The 24152-nt window shown below is 41.5% G+C and overlaps 2 non-coding genes across 2 annotated transcripts; both read right to left on the bottom strand.

Annotated features, from left to right (window-relative positions):
• Positions 1-5804: 5804 nt before the first annotated feature.
• TRNAR-CCG (transfer RNA arginine (anticodon CCG)) lies at positions 5805-5877 on the bottom strand. Its single transcript has one exon. It is a non-coding gene; the product is annotated as a tRNA-Arg (tRNA).
• A 7426-nt stretch (positions 5878-13303) lies between these two features.
• Positions 13304-13376, bottom strand: TRNAR-CCG (transfer RNA arginine (anticodon CCG)). Its single transcript has one exon. It is a non-coding gene; the product is annotated as a tRNA-Arg (tRNA).
• Positions 13377-24152: the final 10776 nt, after the last annotated feature.

The following is a 24152-nucleotide window of genomic DNA, read 5'->3' as shown; positions in this document are numbered from 1 at the left end:
CCGTTTGAGGTAAGGGAGGGGATGGAGGGGGAACAAACACCAGAAACAGATTTGACCAGACGCCACCAGGATTTGGAAGAGGGAGACAGATAAGAGAGTTCGGTCTTGAGAACGGAGAGATATTGTTTCCTGGCTCTCCTGAGGGTGGACACACACTTGTTTCGGGCTTTGTGAAAGGAAATGAGATTTCCTGCCGTTGGATTTGCTTTCCAGGAGACGAAGGCAAGTTGTTTCTGGGCAACAGCCTCACCACAATATTCCGTGTACCATGGACGGGAGGAAGGGTATGACAACTGAAGATGAGATGGGATAAATCTGTGCATGAGAGAGAGCAATTTACTTTGGAAGAATTCCCAGGATGAGTTGATGTCAGAGGTGGTAGAGATGGGAGACCAGTCCAGATGATTGATGGCTGCTTGAAGACCGTGCCAGTTGGCCTGAGTGAAATGCCAGACTCGTCGACGCTGATCAGGCTCCCTGAGAATGGTCAGAGAGATGTCCACTTTAACAAGCACATGATCAGATTAGCCGATTGGAGCAGAAGAAGAGCAGCAGACATTTTCAGGGAAGTTAGTCATAACCAAGTCCAGAAGAGAAGATGCTCCGTTGACTGAGATCCAGGTCGGGAAATTGACAGATTGTGTCAGTCCCAGTGAGTTGCAGAAGTCCTTTGCTGAGGAGCCATGGCTGGTGAGAGAGGTACCCACACCCAGCCAACTGGCATGGTGACAATTGAAATCACATATGAGGAGGAGAGAGTTGGGATGAGTAGATAGAAGTTGGTCCATATTATCAGACAGCGAGATGTAGATGGAGTCATCACTGTTTGGTGGACGGTACAACACACATATGAACAAGAGGTGGGAGCGAAGGGGAAGCCGTATCCAGAGGTATTCCTGGGGGTGAGGTGGAGAGAGTGCAGTGCAGGGCGAGTGAGGAAGAGAGTTTTTGATAAAGATAGCAACCCCACCTCCAGGACGAGGCTCAGGTCTATCATACCGGAGGAGGGAGTAACCTGGGAGAGATACTAAGGAATCAGAGACATCATGAAGGAGGAAAGTTTCTGTGAAGCAGATCACATCCGGTTTGTCAGAAGCAACCTGTATGGAGAGATCAGTTAAGTTTGAACGAAGGCCCCGGATGTTTGAGGTCCATACCGTTAATGAAGAGGAAGGGGAAGCATCGGATACAGAACAGGGGGGAGGAGGGGTAGGGTAAGATGTGGAAGAGATAGGGAGAGCTGTTGAAGGTGTGTCAGAGATTTCAGAATAGCTCGGAGAAAGGGAAGGATGGGTCGGACAAAAGGTTTGATGGTGATTGGGTGAGGCACAATGAGGTGTTATTTGAGGAGGGGGAAGAGCGAGGCAGAAGGTTGGGGGAGATGGAGGTGAGAGTTGGAAGGGGGAAGAAGTGGGGAGGACGCTTTGAGGAGGGGGAGTGAGAGCGGGGAAATTGAGAAGAAATGAGGGTGGGGAGATTTTAGGAGGGAAGGGACAAGGGGAGGGATTTGAAAGGGATGGGATATGGGTGAGATTTGGAGGGGAGGGTGAGGGGGGAGTCTAGGAGGGGAGGGGCGAGGGGGAGTCTTGGAGGGGTGTGGGGGGGAGTTTAGGAGGGAAGGGGCAAGGGGGGAGATTTGAAAGGGATGGGTGATGGGGAGGATTTGGAGGGGAGGGGCAAGGGGGAAGATTTGAAAGGGATGGGTGATGGGGAAGATTTGGAGGGGAGGGGTGATGGGGAAGATTTGGAGGGGAGGGGTTATGGGGAAGATTTGGAGGGGAGGGGTGAGATTGGATTTTAGAAAGAGTACGATTAATGGGAAACGAACATTTATTGCAAAATGAGTTTCTTGTGACCTTCGAGTCAAAAATACGTTTCAGGACGCTGGAGGGAGGATGGAGTGCAGGAGAGTTTAGGGAATGTAGAAAAGAGGCACTGTAAGAGATGGAATTTTTTTTTTGGATGAATAGATTTGGTGAGCAAGTCGAAAGCAACCTTTTAAAGAAGAAGAAGAAGAAAAAGGTGTTATAATATATGACGGAATACAGAACTTGAGGGGAAAGTGTAAACATTTTAAAGTTTAACAGTGAAAACTATCGGGGGAAATGGGGGAGAAACACGTGGTCGAAGAATGAACGAACGAATAAGAACGAATAAACGAATGAGAACAACGAATAAGAACAGAGAAGGAAATGTTTTTTTTGTTTTTTTGTTTTTTTTTTAGTTGAGATTTTAAACAAGGAAGTAGGCTATGGGGTGAAAAGATTGGGAAAAACAGAGAACGAAAGTTATTGGAGCACAAACGACGGACCGCTGAGAGAAAAACAAAGCGTCAAGGTTGGACACTGTACAAGGCCTCAAAAGACACGAGATGAATTAACATGATTTTCTATACAGGTATGAAAGATTTGCACCGAAAATCTTCCTCGGGACACACGAAACGTACACACACCATAAAATAAATAGTTATAACGAAAATACAAATGGGAACAATTACTTAACTTCGATTTCGATGGAGAGCATGGACAGCTGCGAATAAACGAAACCTCGCCGGCAAGACCGGAAGCGGAAGTCCAACCTGTACATCGTGATGCAGCACAGGGTTAGTAGTGGGGCGGCTTAGCCCAAATATTCAAAAGAATTGTGCATTTTGTGATACAAGCACCAAATTTGGCACAAATGTACATTAATATGTTGCGAACATTTTCAGATATTGGGCCACTTGAAATTCCGTAATTTTTTTTTTCAAATTTTTTCAAATTTCGTAATTTCAAATTTTTCGGGTGACACCGTCACAATTTCGGTCTTCGAGGCCGGCCGATAGGCAAAGTGTGACCGGAAGGGACGAGGTTCTCCTGACCACGTGGCCCTCGATCTGGGAAGCGAGAGGCGTTCCATTAGTGGACGCGCCCCTCACGCCCGACTTTTGGGCGGCCCCGGCAGGCCGTTTGTTTTGACGTTCCGTGACAGGCCCCGCACCCCCACCTCCGGGCCGACCGGAAGCTTGTGCTGAGTACATCATACCTGAACAACTCAGTGAGGCAGAACACAGCAGTGCACACCAGGGTGACCCCTTCAGTGCATAAACCAATTAACCTGTCCACTGCAGGGCATATAGAAATGAAGTTATTTTCTGCATATAATAATAATATAAGTTCAGTTCTATATAACAATTTCTGTTATCACCACTACCACTACAACTACCACTACTACAAGCTTTGTCTGGAATTTTGTGGACTAACAGACAAACAGACATACAGACAAGCTGGGATCAAAACATTACCTCCTTCCACCATTGAGTGTAGAGGTAAACATCATGGAAATTATATCATGCCCTAGATTTAATTCATGCTTACCCGTGTATTTGCTTCACTGGTTCACAAGGTCTTTTGCATACATGTAATTCAGACTCTCGTCTTCATTGCTGACCACACAATGTTCGCAACATATTAATGTACATTTGTGCCAAATTTGGTGCTTGTATCACAAAATGCACAATTCTTTTGAATATTTGGGCTAAGCCGCCCCACTATATCGGCCGGCCTCGAAGACCGAAATTGTGACGGTGTCACCCGAAAAATTTGAAATTACGAAATTTGAAAAAAATTGAAAAAAAAAATTACGGAATTTCAAGTGGCCCAATATCTGAAAATGTTCGCAACATATTAATGTACATTTGTGCCAAATTTGGTGCTTGTATCACAAAATGCACAACAGGTTTGCTATGCTGCTACACTATAGTGACATGAGTACATTCTTCAGCCATGAGAACCATGCTTTCCCCCTTCACTATCTGATGATGGAAAATTGTGTTTCGGAAATAAATCTGATTTGATGAACATTCTGGCCAAAAACACCCACAATGATCCTCCTGATTCCATTGGTGTGAAGCTTCTTGATGGAGCTGCCGTGGTGCACTAGCTCCCCACTACCAACATTGTGACATTTGATGAGTATGCTGATCGGTTCTTTGTTCCATACATCATAAAACAACTAGAAAACTCCAAAAGAGTTGATATAGTATGGGACACATACATCCCCAGCAGCATCAAAGAATCCACTCGAGAAAAGCAAGGAAAGGGTGTTCGGAGAAAGGTTGTGGGCAAGAACAAGCTCCCAGGAAACTGGGCCCATTTCTTACGTGACCCAGCCAACAAACAGGAACTGTTTGCATTCCTTTCCAACAAGATTGCCACTTTGGATTGTCCTGAAGAGAAGGAAATCATCATCACATCTGGAGTCACAGCTATTCTTCGAGGAACCGATAGATCCATGGCACCACGTGATCATGAGGAAGAGGACACCAGGCTGCTGATCCACTTACAGGATGCTCTTCAGAATGGCTGTACCAACTGTCTGGTGCGCACTGTTGACACGGATGTCGTGGTGATTCTCATTGGCAAGTTCCATCACCTGATCACCCTGTGCCAAGATGTGAGCATTTAGGTTGCCTTTGGTACGGGCAAGAACTTTACATATCATCACATCAATGATATCTACGAAGACCTGGGTAGGGAGAAATCCCTGGCCCTCCCTATATTTCACAGTTTCACGGGATGCGATACTACATCTGCATTCTTTGGAAGAGGCAATAAGTCAGCATGGGAGTCTTGGAACTGCTATCACGATGTGACATGTGCCTTTACCTACATGGCACTTCATCCTTACACAGAAGTAGAGGTTGGTGCTCAACATTTCCAGCTGCTGGAACGCTTCACTGTTATCCTGTATGATAAGACCAGTGACCTGCAACATGTGGATGAAGCGAGAAAGGAGCTGTTTTGCCAGAAGGGAGAAGACAATGGAGAGACTTCTCCCAACACAGGGATGCACTATTGCAGCACACGAAGCGAGTTGCATATCAGGCAGGAATATGGTGCACCAGTGAGCAGATTGAACAACACACACCTACTCCAGAAGGTTGGGGCTGGACTCTCGATGAGGACAGCAATTCATGGGTTCCTGTGTGGAACATGTTACCTGTGGTCTCCGAGGTCTGCAGTGAACTAGTCAAATGTAGCTGCAAGATTCAAAGTGGATGTGTCGCTTGGTGCGCATGCAGAAAGGCACGTTGGGAGTGCACTGAATTCTGCAGTTGTCACTGTGAGAAGTCGGCTGGGAATAAAATGCATGTGCAGTGGTGTGTGATGACAATATACCGTCACATTTACAGTTGATATAGTTATAGTCCTTGCAGTATTTTCAGTGGCTATGGTACTGAAACCATATGTAGAGAAAGAATCCACTAGAGAAAAGAACAGATTTCCGTTTAATTATTTTTTCAAGTTTTATGTTCATTTCCTTTTTTGTGTTAATAAAAATCGTCTATTGCTTTTCTAAATGGTATAGTTGTATTCCTTGACCCAGAAAATGTATGTTTAGACACCAATATAGTGTCTTCTAAGTGTCTTAGAAGCTTTGATATAGGTTTTTACATGGCGGCCATTTTGAAAATCCAAGATGGCCGCCATAATGTATTCGGAGGAAGTGGTTCCCATCAAAAATGGAAAGCTAAGGCAACGAACGGGTAACATGTAGGGAAAATTTGGCATTTTTGTCCGGAACGTCCATATATCCATCTCAAATCCGGTCCTAAGCTGCCTGACTATATTATCTTATCCACGACGAAGCCAGTTTTATGTCATTCTGACGTCAAATAACAAAAGTCACAACATAATAAAACTTCCTGATCCTTTCTGTTTCATTCACCCTGTGTGTACAATATGTACAAAGCCACTTTCATGCAAAGACAAATGTGTTCGGTTTCTCCTTAAAATGATTCCTTATCTCGCTAAGAAAATGCTCGACCCAGGTGGGACTCGAACCCACAATCCTCAGCTTCGGAGGCTGATGCCTTGTCCATTAGGCCACTGGGCCAGAGATGTTAGTTGTGGTTTGGAATTGAGGTTACACATCGTTGGTGAGTTCGTCATGGCGGACTGCATGGGAAATGTTTTCGCCCCTGTCTGTCTGTCTGTCTGTGAACAGGATATCTCAAAACGTTTTGGACGGATTTAGACGAAACTTGGTGGACAGGTTGGGAGTGTGACAAGGAAGAATCGATTAGATTTTGGTGTCGATCCGAATACGGGATATGGATACGATAATTATTACTTGCAAAATCGAAGATTTTTCAAGTATATTGGTCGGTTGCGTTTGTGGTTCTGTCTGTCTGTTTGTCTGTATGTTTATCACCGGCCTACAGGTCACAATTTTCAACCGATCTTCACGAAACTTCACCAAATGGTAGAGTTGGTCAAAAGCAAGAAGCCTATTGTTTTGGGGTCAATAGGTCAAAAGGTCAACATAGGCCAAAGGTCACCAACTTTGCTAAATTTCTAAAATCCTCAATTTTCATCCGATTGACTTGAAATTTGCAGAGGACTTGCATGTCTGGTCACTGAATTCAACCACCAAGTATTTTTGGGGTCAACATAGGCCAAAAGGTCAACATAGGCCAAATTTCTAAAATCCTCAATTTTCATCCAATTGACTTGAAATTTGAAGAGGACTTGCATATCTGGTCACTGAATTCAACCACAAATTATATATTTAGGTGAACATAGGCCAAAAGGTCAACATAGGCCAAAAGGTCAACATAGGCCAAATTTCTAAAATCCCCAATTTTCATCCAATTGACTTGGAATTTGAAGAGGACTTGCATATCTGGTCACTGAATTCAATCACCAAGTATATTTGAGGTCAACATCTATCTGCTCCTGGCTTCACCTGCTCGGCTCCTTCGCTGTTTCCTCGGGCCCACTCCCGTGGGTTGTGACGATTGTTTCGCCTCCTCACCCTTGGCCTCGTGCTCGTCCCTTCGCTCCTGCTGGCATGGCTCTGCGGTACTCCGCCGCAAGGCTTCTCCTGCTTAAAACCCGCTCCACCCCATCATGCATCTCTGCAATCAAATCGAATGGACTCCTGCGTCGACCCAGGTACATTCACCGTGGCTCCGGTCGTAAGTTTGTTTATTTACAATCAGGTCACTCCATCCCCATCCTCTGGTCGGCTCAGCGCACTCCCACTCATCGTCCCAACACACCTGGTCACAACAACGCACAAAATCGCACCTCCTGTCTGCGAACCCTGGCCAAATCACCTGGATTCATACCCGCCGTACAAAACAACATCAAGCTCACCCTGTTCAATACCCGGTCCCTCAACAACAAATGCCTCATCCTGAACGACTACATCCTGGAAAATAAACTGGACTTTCTCTGTCTCACTGAGACCTGGCAACAACCACTGGACTACTACACGCTCAACCTCACCACACCCAATGGATATTCTTACATCAATAAACCACGCTCGGAGGGCCGAGGTGGTGGAATTGCCGTTATTCACCGACAAGACATCAAGACCAACCTCATCTCCATCTCATCTGCTCCATCATTTGAACACCTGGCTTTTAAACTCTCTGGTCACACACAGTCAGTCATGGCTGTTGTCTACCGCCCTCCCAAACCACACCCATCATTCCTGTCTGACTTCTCCTACTTTCTGACCAAGCTATGTTCCCTCTCCCCCTCAATCCTCCTCCTTGGTGATTTCAATATCCACATGGACTCCACTGACTCCACGCTAACCACTGACTTCACTGATTTACTCACCTGCTTTAACCTCACTCAACATGTCAACTTTCCTACCCATAACCGTGGTCACATTTTGGACCTTGTCTGCTCTACTGGACTAATTTTGCACCATCTCTCTGGCTCCGACCTCACTCTCTCTGACCACCTAGCCATCACTCTGACCATCAACATCCCCACCCCAGCACCAAGGCATTATCGCACTATCAACTTCCGTAAGCTAAACGCTCTTTCACCTACCTCATTCTCATCGACCCTCTCTGAAAAAATGTCCACTTCTCCCTTCGTTGACCTCCACACCCCTTCTGACCTCACTGACTACTACAACCACACTCTCTCCTCCTGCCTTGACCAACTTGTGCCTATAAAAACCAAAACAGTTTCTTTCACCCATTCTGCTCCCTGGTTTACCCCTGAACTCCGCCTGATGAAAACTCGTGCTCGCCAACTTGAAAGACTCCGCAATAAAACAGGTCTCACAGTTCACTCCCAGGCCTACAAGGACCACATACAACACTATAAAGATGCCCGCGCCCGCTCCGCCTACTACTCTCAAATTATCCACTCTGGCTCCGGAAACCCAAAAGCACTCTTCTCTACAATAAACAAACTCCTCAGCCCCCTGAACACCACCACCCAGTCATTCACAATAGACAACTGCATCTCCTTCCTTTCATTCTTCCAACGCAAAATTGAAAACATCTACAACAGCTTGACCACCGCCGCACCTGCTCCCCCTCAAACCACCTGCCCCCCCTTATCCTGCCATCCCCTGTCTCAATTCTCCCCAGTCTCCCCTACTGACCTCTCTGAACTCCTCATCAGAATGAAAACTGCCACCTGCACTCTTGACCCCATCCCCTCCAGCTTTGTCAAGGCCTCCCTTCCTGCTCTCTCTCCACTTATCATTGCAACAATAAACTCCTCCCTGTCTACAGGCATCGTCCCACCATCCCTCAAAATTGCTGCTGTTACCCCCATTCTGAAAAAAACCTGGACTAAACCCTGACACCCTAAATAACTTCAGACCCATCTCCAACCTACCCTTTCTGTCAAAGGTTTTGGAACGCGCTGTAGCCACTCAACTCAAACATCACCTCTCTGCCAATAACCTGTATGAAACATTCCAAGCCGGATTCCGCTCCAACCACAGTACTGAAACTGCTCTCCTCAAAATCACCAACGACCTTCTCCTCTCCTCTGACGCTGGCAACCTCAACATTCTCATCCTCCTCGACCTCAGCGCCGCCTTTGACACCATCGATCACACCATCCTCCTCACCCGACTTGAAACCACCTTTAACATTACCGGCACTGCCCTCTCTTGGATTAAATCATACCTCTCTGACAGACGTCAGTTCATCTCCATCAATAACTGCAAATCCCCTACTGCTCCCCTCCCCCAAGGTGTCCCCCAAGGTTCAGTTCTTGGCCCCCTCCTCTTCATCCTTTACCTGTCCCCCCTCGGTCACTTAATCCGCCGTCATGGTCTCCAATTCCACTGCTTCGCCGATGACATCCAGCTTTTCATCTCCACCAAGTCCATCTCCACCGCCATCCACTCTATCCTGACAAACTGCATCACTGAAATAAAATCCTGGCTTCAAATCAACTTCCTCAAACTTAACTGTGATAAATCTGAAATAATCATCATTGGCCCAAAAACGCTCACCAAGTCCACCCATAACTTTGCCCTCAACATCGACGGTTTCCCAGTATCCACCTCCCCTCACATCCGGAATCTTGGCATCATCTTTGACCAAACCCTCTCCTTCGACAAATACACTAAACAGATCACAAAGACAGCCTTCTTTCACCTGCAAAACATCGCCCGTCTCCGTCCATCCCTCTCCTCCGTGGCTGCAGAAACCCTCATCCACGCCTTCATCACTTCCCGTCTGGACTACTGCAATAGCCTCCTTTATGGTTCACCCTCAACAATCACCAATAAACTCCAATACATTCAGAACTCCGCTGCCCGTCTACTCACCCATTCCCGGACCCGTGACCACATTACCCCCGTCCTTTACAAGCTTCACTGGCTCCCCATCTCCCAGAGAATCCAGTACAAAATCCTCCTCTTGACCTACAAAGCCCTCCATAACCTGGCCCCATCCTACCTGGCTGACCTCCTCTCCAGACACACTCCCACCCGCAACCTCCGCTCTGCTGGTACCAACCTCCTGACCCCCCCCCCCCACCCCCCAACCGGACCAAATTTAGATCCCGGGGGGACAGGGCCTTCTCCATCGCTGCTCCCACCCTCTGGAAGTCGCTACCTCACACCATCAGAGACTCCTCCTCACTCACCACATTCAAAACATCACTCAAGACCCACCTGTTCAACACTGCATTCAACATTTAACCCACAGCATCTAACCCCTGACTATCTCCTCTCCTTCTCCCTCCTTTGTGCTTTGAATATTTCCCTATTGATTCTTCTTTTTTGCAATTGTTTTTATGTTTTGCTATGCATTATGTTTTGCACTCTGTCAAAGCGTCTTTGGGCTTCCTGAAAAGCGCTATATAAAATAAATGCATTATTATTATTATTATTAACATAGGCCAAAAGGTCAACATGGGCCACATTTCTAAAATCCTCAATTTTCATCTGATTGACTTGAAATTTGAAGAGGACTTGCATATCTGGTCACTGAATTCAACCACCAAGTATACTTGAGGTCAACATAGGCCAAAAGGCCAAACATAGGCCAAATTTCTAAAATCCTCAATTTTCATCCAATTGACTTGAAATTTGAAGAGGACTTGCATATCTGGTCATTGAATTCAACCACGTATTATATTTTAGGTAAACACAGGCCAAAAGGTCAACATAGGCCAAATTTCTAAAATCACCAATTTTCATTTGATTGACTGGAACTTCTAAGAGGATTTATATATATGGTCACTGAATTCAACCACCATCTATTTTTGAGGTCAACATAGGCCAAATTTTTAATATCCTCAATTTTCATCCGATTGACTTGAAAATTGAACAGCATTTGCACATTGAGTCACTAAATATGGAAACTAACTATTTTTGAGGTCAAAAGGTCAAAGGTCAACTCAAGGTCAACCTTCCAAAATCATCATTTTTCATCTGAAAAATCGTCACTTTTCATCCTGTTGACCCGAGCTTTGATCGAGATTGTAAATTTCAATCTTCATGAAATGGACAATTTGCTGTATCAATGGAAAACTTTTGGGGGGGGGGGGGGGGGGCGGATTCGGATTTTGCAAGTATCGTGTTATGCATGACGTCTTCTTGTTTAATTTTTAGTGATTCTTCACCGTTGAGTGATTGGCCCAAAAACTCGATTTAGAATATTTCAAAAAGTTGTGGACGGATTAAGACGAAACTTGGTGGACAGGTTGGGAGTGTGACAAGGAAAAATCGATTAGATTTTGGTTCAGGTCCGAATCTAAATTCAGCTTTCAGTGGGATACAAAACGTAACCTGTTCAGCCTGGTGGAGGTCTACGCTCTACCAAGTGCCGTTCTAGTTTTACTATTCATTGAATTTCTTAGTTTGGTCAATATCTCCAAACAGGTGTCCAAAGCCAGCCGCCATATCAGTATTGTCCGCAGATCTGATCAAGTCCTTCCTCTGTCGTCCTCGGCTTAAAACGATATACACAGGTGGTATCCAGAGCCATCCAATGTGGCTCCCAACTATGGACCTTCTCCCCTTGCAACCCTGAAATGAAAAGCCTTTCATGTCATTGGAATCTCGCTCGTGTCAGGAACCTGAATCCCAGGGTCTGTTTCTTGAATTTACATCGATTATAATTTATGACTTTCCCTTCCCCCACAACCCAAAGACCAAGTGCAAATAAAAAACATCCAGATGCACTAATTGGGGTCATGCTGGTCGGATGTAGCAAGTATGGATGTAATCGGACCATAACTGCAGGAGTAGTGTGACAAAAAAGAAAAGAAAACAAGCACACACAAACAAACGCACACATAAACACACACACAAACACATACACAAACACACACATACACAAACACATACACAAACACATACACAAACACATACACAAACACATACACAAAGACATGCACACACATAAACACACACACAAACACAAACACAGACACATACACAAAGACATGCACACACATAAACACACACACAAACACATACACAAACACACACATACACAAACACATACACAAAGACATGCACACACACATACACAAACACATGCACACACATACACAAACACACACACACACATACACAAACACGTACACAAACACACATACACAAACACACACACACACATACACAAACACGTACACAAACACACATACACAAACACACACATACACAAACACATACACAAACACATACACACACACAAACACACAAACAAACGCACACATAACCATACACACAAACAAACACACACAGACACACACACACACACACACACACACACACACACACACTTCATTAATTGTACAGTATCGGTTGTTCCTAAACTTAAATATAAATAATTTTAAGGATTGTTGTAAATGATGTTAATTTCACAACATCCCATGTTCAACTTTATTTAAATTGTAAACCTCAAACATAGTTTCTCCACCTAAAGGAAGAACCTTAACCCGTAAGCAAGTGACTAGTTTCCCGACTGCACGGATCATCAGCTGGGCACCGTTCTTCCTCGAGGTTTCGATCCTTTCAGCCCAGGACCTCTCCAAACGGCGGATCCACAACCTCGATCATGGATCCACATCAATAAATGGTACATTAGTAGATCCACAACCTCGATCATGGATTCACATCAATAGATGGTACATTAGTAGATCCACAACCTCGATCATGGATCCACATCAATAAATGCTACATTAGTAGATCCACAACCTCGATCATGGATCCACATCAATAGATGGTACATTAGTAGATCCACAACCTCGATCATGGATCCACATCAATAGATGGTACATCAGTAGATCCACAACCTCGATCATGGATCCACATCAATAGATGGTACATGAGTAGATCCACAACCTCGATCATGGATCCACATCAATAGATGGTACATTAGTAGATCCACAACCTCGATCATGGATCCACATCAATAGATGGTACATCAGTAGATCCACAACCTCGATCATGGATCCACATCAATAGATGGTACATCAGTAGATCCACAACCTCGATCATGGATCCACATCAATAGATGGTACATCAGTAGATCCACAACCTCGATCATGGATCCACATCAATAGATGGTACATCAGTAGATCCACAACTTCAGTTGCGTCCAGGCAGTCAGTCAACCCATCAATGCAACATCACTGATTCCAACTTTACTCGCAATAGGATTTAATGTGTTATCATATATTTATAACTTTCCTTACACACTCGATAATATGATATCATAACACATACACACAAACACAAAAACACACACAAACATCAATCAGCCCGTAAATTATAGTAAGGTTCGCCGTTTTTTTATTTAAACTTTTTTCTATAATTTGTTTAAATGAAAGGTTTTCTATTATCTTATCCACGACGAAGCCAGTTTTATGTCATTCTGACGTCAAATATAAAAAGTCACAACATAATAAAACTTCCTGATCCTTTCTGTTTCATTCACCCTGTGTGTACAATATGTACAAAGCCACTTTCATGCAAAGACAAATGTGTTCGGTTTCTCCTTAAAATGATTCCTCATCTCGCTAGGTAGAATGCTCGACCCAGGTGGGACTCGAACCCACAATCCCCAGCTTCGGAGGCTGATGCCTTGTCCATTAGACCACTGGGCCAGAGATGTTAGTTGTGGTTTGGAATTGTGGTTACACATCGTTGGTGAGTTCGTCATGGCGGACTGCATGGGAAATGTTTTCACCCCTGTCTGTCTGTCTGTCTGTCTGTCTGTGAACAGGATATCTCAAAACGTTTTGGACGGATTTAGACGAAACTTGGTGGACAGGTTGGGAGTGTGATAAGGAAGAATCGTTTAGATTTTGGTGTCGATCCGAATACGGGATCTGGACACGATAATTATTTAATTTTTAGTGATTCTTCACTATTGAGTGATTGGCCCAAAAACGATATTTAGCATATTTCAAAAAGTTGAGGACGGATTAAGACGACACTTGGTGGACAGGTTGGGAGTGTGACAAGGAATAATCGATTAGATTTTGGTGTCGATCCACATACGGGATCTGGACACGATAATTATTTAATTTTTAGTGATTCTTCACCGCTGAGTGATTGACCCAAAAACGATATTTAGCATATTTCAAAAAGTTGTGGACGGATTAAGACGAAACTTGGTGGACAGGTTGGGAGTGTGACAAGGAATAATCGATTTGATTTTGGTGTCGATCCGAATACGGGATCTGGATACGATAATTATTTAATTTTTAGTGAATCTTCACTATTGAGTGATTGGCCCAAAAATGATATTTGGCATATTTCAAAAAGTTGAGGACTGATTAAGACGACACTTGGTGGACAGGTTGGGAGTGTGACAAGGAATAATCGATTAGATTTTGGTGTCGATCCACATACGGGATCTGGACACGATAATTATTTAATTTTTAGTGATTCTTCACCGTTGAGTGATTGACCCAAAAACGATATTTAGCATATTTCAAAAAGTTGTGGACGGATTAAGACGAAACTTGGTGGACAGGTTGGGAGTGTGACAAGGAATAATCGATTTGATTTTGGTGTCGATCCGAATACGGGATCTGGATACGATAATTATTTAATTTTTAGTGAATCTTCACTATTGAGTGATTGGCCCAAAAATGATATTTGGCATATTTCAAAAAGTTGAGGACTGATTAAGACGACACTTGGTGGACAGGTTGGGAGTGTGACAAGGAATAATCGATTAGATTTTGGTGTCGATCCGCATTCGGGATCTGGACACGATAATTATTTAATTTTTAGTGATTCTTCACTATTGAGTGATTGGCCCCAAAACGATATTTAGCATATTTCAAAAAGTTGAGGACGGATTAAGACGACACTTGGTGGACAGGTTGGGAGTGTGGCAAGGAATAATCGATTAGATTTTGGTGTCGATTCAAATACGGGATCTGGACACGATAATTATTTAATTTTTAGTGATTCTTCACTATTGAGTGATTGGCCCAAAAACGATATTTAGCATATTTCAAAAAGTTGAGGACGGATTAAGACGAAAATTGGTGGGCAGGTTGGGATTGTGACAAGGAATAATCGATTAGATTTTGGTGTCGATCCGAATACGGGATCTGGATACGATAATTATTTAATTTTTAGTAATTCTTCACTATTGAGTGATTGGCCCAAAAACGATATTTAGCATATTTCAAAAAGTTGTGGACGGATTAAGACGAAACTTGGTGGACAGGTTGGGAGTGTGACAAGGAAAGATCGATTCGATTTTGGTTCAGGTCCGAATCTAAATTCAGCTTTCAGTGGGATACAAAACGTAACCTGTTTAGCCTGGTGGAGGTCTGCGCTCTACCAAGTGCCGTTCTAGTTTTACTATTCATTGAATTTCTTCGTTTGGTCAATATCTCCAACCAGGTGTCCAAAGCCAGCCGCCATGTCAGTATATTGTCCGCAGGGCTGATCAAGTCCTTCCTCGGTCGTCCTCGGCGTAAAACGATATACACAGGTGTTATCCAGAGCCATCCAAAGTGGCTCCCAACTATGGACCTTCTCCCCTTGCAACCCTGAAATGAAAGACCCTCCATGTCATTGGAATCTCGCTCGTGTCAGGAACCTGAATCCCAGGGTCTGTTTCTTGCTGACCACAGTCAGGTTGGTTGTCTTGCGCTTTTCTTTTCCAGTTCTATATTCCGCTGTTGTTCCTCCTTTCATTCTCACGATTCCATCCCTCCCGTGCCACCTCAGGTCACGTGCTTTTTTGTTATTACCATCTCCAACAAGTCTAAACTCTCTCACCTTCATTTTGTCACCTGCGGCACTGTTCGATGCCTCATTCTGCATCATCAGGATCTCAGGACATGAAAGGCAATCACACCTGCTTATCGCTTGCAGGTTGGTGGCCTCGTCCACAAAAGGTTTTTCTCCTCCGTACAGCAAAACATTAATTTTTATGGGATAAGAAGCTTCCTTGGAACCGCTCCAGGTCTAAAATGAATCTTGTTGAAGAACCCCGCGCTCCTTCCTCCCAGCGCGCAACCCTGTGCTTCATTTCATTTTTCCACGAAAGTCGGAATGAATGAGATGCCCGCTGCGTGCAGATGAAGACCACGTGACTTCAAGCCATCGTGTGAACTTGGTTTCAATTCCCAACACCGTTTATAGTCCATGAGCTAGAGGGCCCCACCTAGCACCCCCCCCCCCCCCCCACCACCACCAATCAACGAAACTATATTTTTTGGAAAGTTTGAAATGTATTGTTTGAGAAATTATATGTTAACATGCGATAAATTGGGACTCAGTATGGATTTTGTTGCTATTTCCTCTGTTATGATGGTATATTGGTTATATTGTTATGATGGTATATTGGTTATATTGTTATGATGGTATATTGTTATATTGTTATGATGGTATATTGTTATATCGTTATGATGGTATATTGGTTATATTGTTATGATGGTATATTGTTATATTGTTATGATGGTATATTGGTTATATTGTTATGATGGTATATTGGTTATATTGTTATGATGGTATATTGTTATATTGTTATGATGGTATATTGTTATATTGTTATGATGGTATATTGGTTATATTGTTATGATGGTATATTGGTTATATTGTTATGATGGTATATTGTTATATTGTTATGATGGTATATTGGTTATATTGTCATGATGGTATATTGTTATATCGTTATGATGGTATATTGGTTATATTGTTATGATGGTATATTGTTATATTGTTATGATGGTATATTGGTTATATTGTTATGATGGTATATTGTTATATTGTTATGATGGTATATTGTTATATCGTTATGATGGTATATTGGTTATATTGTTATGATGGTATATTGTTATATGTTATATTGTTATGATGGTATATTGTTATATCGTTATGATGGTATATTGGTTATATTGTTATGATGGTATATTGGTTATATTGTTATGATGGTATATTGTTATATTGTTATGATGGTATATTGTTATATCGTTATGATGGTATATTGTTTTATTGTTATGATGGTATATTGTTATATTGTTATGATGGTATATTGTTATATTGTTATGATGGTATATTGTTATATTGTTATGATGGTATATTGGTTATATTGTTATGATGGTATATTGTTATATTGTTATGATGGTATATTGGTTATATTGTTATGATGGTATATTGTTATATTGTTATGATGGTATATTGTTATATTGTTATGATGGTATATTGTTATATTGTTATGATGGTATATTGTTATATTGTTATGATGGTATATTGTTATATTGTTATGATGGTATATTGTTATATTGTTATGATGGTATATTGTTATATTGTTATGATGGTATATTGTTATATTGTTATGATGGTATATTGTTATATTGTTATGATGGTATATTGTTATATTGTTATGATGGTATATTGTTATGATGGTATATTGTTATATTGTTATGATGGTATATTGTTATATTGTTATGATGGTATATTGGTTATATTGTTATGATGGTATATTGTTATATTGTTATGATGGTATATTGGTTATATTGTTATGATGGTATATTGTTATATTGTTATGATGGTATGTTGTTATATTGTTATGATGGTATATTGGTTATATTGTTATGATGGTATATTGTTATATTGTTATGATGGTATATTGGTTATATTGTTATGATGGTATATTGGTTATATTGTTATGATGGTATATTGTTATATTGTTATGATGGTATATTGGTTATATTGTTATGATAGTATATTGGTTATATTGTTATGATGGTATATTGTTATATTGTTATGATGGTATATTGGTTATATTGTTATGATGGTATATTGTTATATTGTTATGATGGTATATTGTTCTATTGTTATGATGGTATATTGTTATATTGTTATGATGGTATATTGGTTATATTGTTATGATGGTATATTGTTATATTGTTATGATGGTATATTGTTATATTGTTATGATGGTATATTGTTATATTGTTATGATGGTATATTGTTATATTGTTATGATGGTATATTGTTATATTGTTATGATGGTATATTGTTATATTGTTATGATGGTATATTGTTATATTGGTATGATGGTATATTGTTATATTGTTATGATGGTATATTGTTATATTGTTATGATGGTATATTGTTATATTGTTATGATGGTATATTGTTATATTGTTATGATGGTATATTGTTATATTGTTATGATGGTATATTGTTATATTGTTATGATGGTATATTGTTATATTGTTATGATGGTATATTGTTATATTGTTATGATGGTATATTGTTATATTGTTATGATGGTATATTGTTATATTGTTATGATGGTATATTGTTATATTGTTATGATGGTATATTGTTATATTGTTATGATGGTATATTGGTTATATTGTTATGATGGTATATTGTTATATTGTTATGATGGTATATTGTTATATTGTTATGATGGTATATTGGTTATATTGTTATGATGGTATATTGGTTATATTGTTATGATGGTATATTGTTATATTGTTATGATGGTATATTGTTATATTGTTATGATGGTATATTGTTATATTGTTATGATGGTATATTGTTATATTGTTATGATGGTATATTGTTATATTGTTATGATGGTATATTGTTATATTGTTATGATGGTATATTGGTGATATTGTTATGATGGTATATTGTTATATTGTTATGATGGTATATTGTTATATTGTTATGATGGTATATTGTTATATTGTTATGATGGTATATTGTTATATTGTTATGATGGTATATTGTTATATTGTTATGATGGTATATTGTTATATTGTTATGATGGTATATTGTTATATTGTTATGATGGTATATTGTTATATTGTTATGATGGTATATTGTTATATTTTTATGATGGTATATTGTTATATTGTTATGATGGTATATTGTTATATTGTTATGATGGTATATTGTTATATTGTTATGATGGTATGTTGTTATATTGTTATGATGGTATATTGTTATATTGTTATGATGGTATATTGGTTATATTGTTATGATGGTATATTGTTATATTGTTATGATGGTATATTGTTATATTGTTATGATGGTATATTGTTATATTGTTATGATGGTATATTGTTATATTGTTATGATGGTATATTGTTATATTGTTATGATGGTATATTGTTATATTGTTATGATGGTATATTGTTATATTGTTATGTATATATTGTTATATTGTTATGATGGTATATTGGTTATATTGGATGTTATGATGGTTATACACGATGGTATATGTAAGCAGAAGATTTTGTTTTTTAATCCAACCAAAGATGGCTGACTGGCGGCCTTTAACTACAGTGCATTCAGAAAGTATTCAGACCCCTTCACTTTTTTCACATTTTGTTATGTTGCAGCCTTATGCTGAAATCGTTTAAATTCATTTTTTCCCTCATCAATCTACACTCAATACCCCATGATGACAAAGAGAAAACAGGATTTTAGAAAGTTTTGCAAATTTATTAAAAAGAAAAAACTGAAATATCACATTGACATAAGTATTCATACCCTTTGCTATGACACTTGAAATTTAGTTCGGGTGCCTCCCGACACAATCCTGATCTGTACTGATCAGTACAAACTGACGTCTGCACTGATCACAAAAAAAAGTTGTGGACATGACATGAAAAAACTAAGTGGATGAGTTGGTTAGGTGATAAGAAGAAGGTAATTCTATTTTGGTTCAGATCCAAATCCAGATCTGGCCTACTATCGTCTATCAGTGGGATAGAAAACGTAATCTGCTCAACCTGGCGGAGGTATGCTCTTTATAACCAAACTTGGCATAACTATGGAATGTAATGCGAAGATGAACTGATTAAATTTTGGGTTCAAAAGGTCAAATGTCAAAGGATGAACTGATTAAATTTTGGGTTCAAAAGGTCAAAGGCCTAAGGTCAAATGCACCTTAATTGAAAATCTGTGCTACTGCAATAACTTATGAACCACTCAAAAGATTTCAACCATACTGACGACAAAGCTATGGATTGTAATAAATCGATGAACTGATTCGATTTCAGGTTGAACAGGTCAAAGGTCATGTGGTCTTTGAAAATCATTTTACGAATCTTAACTCAAGTTAGAAGCACCTGATGGTTTTTTATTTTTTATTTTTGTATACAGGTTCGAGGCTCGTGTAAGAGCTAACATTTATCACACAAAAAATCAGACACATAAAACATATAATAAGGGGAGCGGTAGACAAGATGGGGAGAGAAGGGGAAGCACAAACACAACATTTGAGAGCAGGGACATCGGGAGATCTGTGGGAGGGAGGGGGCTTGGGGGAAGGAGGTGTGGAAAGGGGTGGGGGTGGGGTGGGAGAAGTATAAAACACTTGGACACTGCAAGGACTTCCAGGAAAGAAGTTGGTATTTCAAAGAAGTGGATCGAGGGTGAAATTAGCGGGGGAAGAAAAGATGAAGGTTTTGCATGGGGGAAGATAAGAGATGGTGGTGAACAGCTGTTTTAAAGACATGGAGGGAGGAGTGGGATTGAATAGAGTGAGGGAGTTTGTTCCACAGGCAGGAGAAAAGAGGAATGAAGGAGTGAAGGTGAGCAGAGAGTCTTTATTTTGGCAGTTTAACCATAAGAGGGTTGCTCGCAGATCTTGTGTGACCTGTTGGAATATTTGGGGGACAGAGCCAGGAGAGAGCAGGGGTAGCAAGGCCAGAGAGGAGTCGACAGAAGACAGAAAGACCACCAACCTGTCTGCGGTGAGTAAGTGAAAGGCCCTCGGAGTTAGCTTCATCGCGGGAGATTCCAATGATTCTGAAAGCTTTGGTTTCAACAGCGTGAAGCCGAGCTAGGTGTGAGGCAGGAGCACCGGCACAGAGGGGGGGAACAATATTCCATTGAGCTGCGTGAATCCGAGCTAGGTGTGAGGCAGGAGCACTGGCGCAGAGGGGAGAACAGTATTCCATTGAGCTGCGGATGAAAGCCTTGTATGTGGTGAGGAGCTCAGGTGTGCCAAGGAAGCACTTCGCACGACGGAGGATGCCCAGTCGGCAACTGGTTTTGGAGGCCAGATTGGAAATATGGTTTTCCCAGGAAAGATCATGGCAGATGGTGAGACCCAAAAGCTTGAGTGACAGAACTTCTTGGAGAGGATTGTTCAGAAAGTAGATGGGAGGGTTGTCCAGTGGGTCTTTTTGGAGAGACATCGTAAGAGTGTGAGATTTATCTGGATTGAAAGACATGTTCCACTTGTTTGACCAGTCTGTGATTTTGTCCAGGTCTGCAGAGAGTGAGGAGGCTGCAGACTGCCGATCTGAGGGATGGGTATGGAGCGGCAGAGAGTGGAGTCATCAGCAAAGAGATAGAGAGGATTTTCAAGAGAGTCAGAGACATCATTGATGAAGACCAGAAAAAGCACAGGGCCCAGAACACTACCTTGGGGAACTCCAGCCTGAACAGGAAGGGGAGATGAGAGAAACCCATTCAGGGCCACACGTTGACTATGACTGGAGAGGAAGTCCGCAAGCCATGCGTGGAGATTTCCATGGATACCATGGGAGAAGAGTTTGGTGAGCAGAGCGGGGTGCCAGACCGTATCGAAGGCACGTGATATGTCAAGGGAGACAGCTCTAATTTCCTGTTTGGCATTGAGGACCTCCATCCATTGTTGAGACAGCAGAAGCAGCATGTCCAGAATAGACTGACCTGGTCTGTAACCAAATTGATGATCAGAGATCAAGCCATTGGAGAAGATGAAAGATTTGATATCCGAAGCAATGATGGATTCCATGACTTTGCTGATAATTGGGAGAAGGCTGATTGGTCTGTAGTTGCAAGGATCTGTTTTTGCACCTTTTTTGTGCAAAGCGGTGATGTTGGCTGATTTCCAAGCTGATGGCAGATGACCTTGAGCAAAAGAGATGGTGAAGAGAACAGAGAGAGGGAGTGAAAGAGCGGCAGAGCAGGATTTTAGGACCCTTGGGCTGATGCCGTCTGGTCCAGTTGCAGAATCAGAGTCGAGGATTGACAGAAACTTCTCCACCTTGTCAGGAGAAAAGGACACAGAGTTCAGGAGCAGCTGGGTACGACTGGGTACAGTGGGTACAGAGAGGGATGGGTTTGGGACACAAGATTTAGAGGCAAACACAGAGTTGAGGCATTCAGCTTTTTCATGTGCAGAGTCAGCTGTGTAGCCGTTTGAGGTAATGGAGGGGGAACAAACACCAGAAACAGATTTGACCAGACGCCACCAGGATTTGGAAGAGGGAGACAGGTTGGAGAGTTCGGTCTTGAGAGTGGAGAGATATTGTTTCCTGGCTCTCCTGAGGGTGGACACACACTTGTTTCGGGCTTTGTGAAAGGAAATGAGATTTCCTTCCGTTGGATTTGCTTTCCAGGAGGCGAAGGCAAGTTGTTTCTGGGCAACTGCCTCACCACAAGATCCTGTGTACTATGGGCGGGAGGAAGGGTATGACAACTGAAGACGAGATAGGATAAATCTGTGCATGAGAGAGAGCAATTTACTTTGGAAGAAGATTTACTTTTCACTTTTCAATTTACTTTGGAAGAAGATTTACTTTTCACTTTTCAATTTATGTTGGAAGAAGATTTACTTTTCACTTTTCAATTTACTTTTCAATTGAGTGGGAGAGAGCAATTTACTTTTCTCTCTTCTACTTATCTCTTTTCTCTCTCGCACAATCACTCATTCATGTGACCTTTAATTTTCATGCGACCTTTAATTGAGATCATATTAATAGTGGGTATTATATATTTTTATATATTGACATCTAAAGTGGGCAGAGGTATATCCATCAATACATTCGCGTCAAATTCTACTTTCTAGTTTAGTTATTTTATTTTTTATGCCTCTGCCCCCGAAGGTGGCCAGAGACATTATGTTTCCGGGTTGTCCATCCGTCCATCCATACATCCGTCCTTCCGTCCGTACGGGCTGAACCTTGGTTTTCTCAGCAACCACATGTCCAATTGAGATGAAACTTTCAGGGTAGGAATGACACCTATGCAGAATGTTTTTATGATAATTGTGATGTCATAGGTCACGAGGTATGGCAGCCATCTTGGATTAAACGCAAAGAATTAAAAATATATTTCTCGGAAACCGCTGAATGGAAAAAGTTAAAACTTGGTACATTGTCAAGTACTCCCAATGGGGAACAATAATATGATAATGATGACATCATCGGTGAAGTGGTTACCAGCCATAAATGTTTTAATATAATGCCTAAGCCTAAAAATCTGAAATTTCATGCACATGATCTTTGACCTATTTGTATTGAAATATTAAACTTATGACATCATAAGTCACATGCTTTGGCAGGCATATTGGATTAAAGGAAAATATTAAATAATTATATATCTGAAGCCACACACCCTATCGATGCAAAATTTTTACAAATGTCATTCACCACCATTGTTGCATTTAGATTGGAAAGTATGACGTCATAGATCACGTGGTTTGGCAGCCATCTTGGATAGAAAAACTAACCTTATCCGATCAACACAAAACATCACAAACGTGATCCCCTACCCTGACATATGCAGAGTGTACATTTTTTTAAATGTCATATGGCATGTGGTTTGACAGCCATATTAGCTTGAAAGCCGATATTTTATAAAAACCCTCCTCCGATTGATGTGAACCTGTCCTGTGGTAAAAATGTGATTCTTCAAAACAGCTGAATGGATTTAAACTAATCTTGTTTATTTTTAGGACAGTGAACGAGGGCATCTAGCACTTGTCACGGGCAGGGACGACGCAAAGACATATTGGCGACACAGTCGCATTGCACGAGTTTCAATGTATTGTTATGAATGTTGGGGTAGGGAATATATAGATTCAGGTAGATCTGCATAGGTAGGTGCTTCGACTGTCGTGATAGGGAATCTCGATGTAATAAGTTCTGTAGCCCGAATGTTGGATTAAGCTTGTGTATGTTCGTCCCCATCACGAGGGGGCGGGGCTTGTTAACTAGATTAGGGCATAAGGATAAAATTCCATTGTACGTCGTTCCCTCTGTGATAAATCCTTTGTCCTGTATGGCAACACACCAATAGACACTAGTTAGGCCCATTAGCGCACCACACTAATTACATTTCCCACTCACAATAAAACTTACCAGAAGAACAGACAGGAAGCGGCCACGCATGATGCCGGCATGGCAATGAAACATCGAACAGGCAGGCTGAGGCCACGCCCACCTTGCGAAGGATTGGTCGAAGGATTGATGGGGAGATCGAGGCAGGCCGAGTAAGAAGCTTCCCTCGGATTGGGGGACGTGAGGGGCAAGCAAGAAGTGACGCGCTGATTGGTAGGGAGGGCCGGTGACGTCAGAGGACGAGCGAGACCACGAACCGCGAGCCGACATTTTACCCTCTTGTCGTTTTGGATGCGAAATAGCAGATGGTCGTGACCGACATTTTCT

Source organism: Myxine glutinosa, chromosome 5, assembly GCF_964187855.1.
Source record: "Myxine glutinosa chromosome 5, kmMyxGlut1.1, whole genome shotgun sequence".
NCBI lineage: Eukaryota > Metazoa > Chordata > Myxini > Myxiniformes > Myxinidae > Myxine > Myxine glutinosa.
Note: the sequence above shows the minus strand (reverse complement) of the source record. Positions and strands in the feature narration are given on the sequence as shown.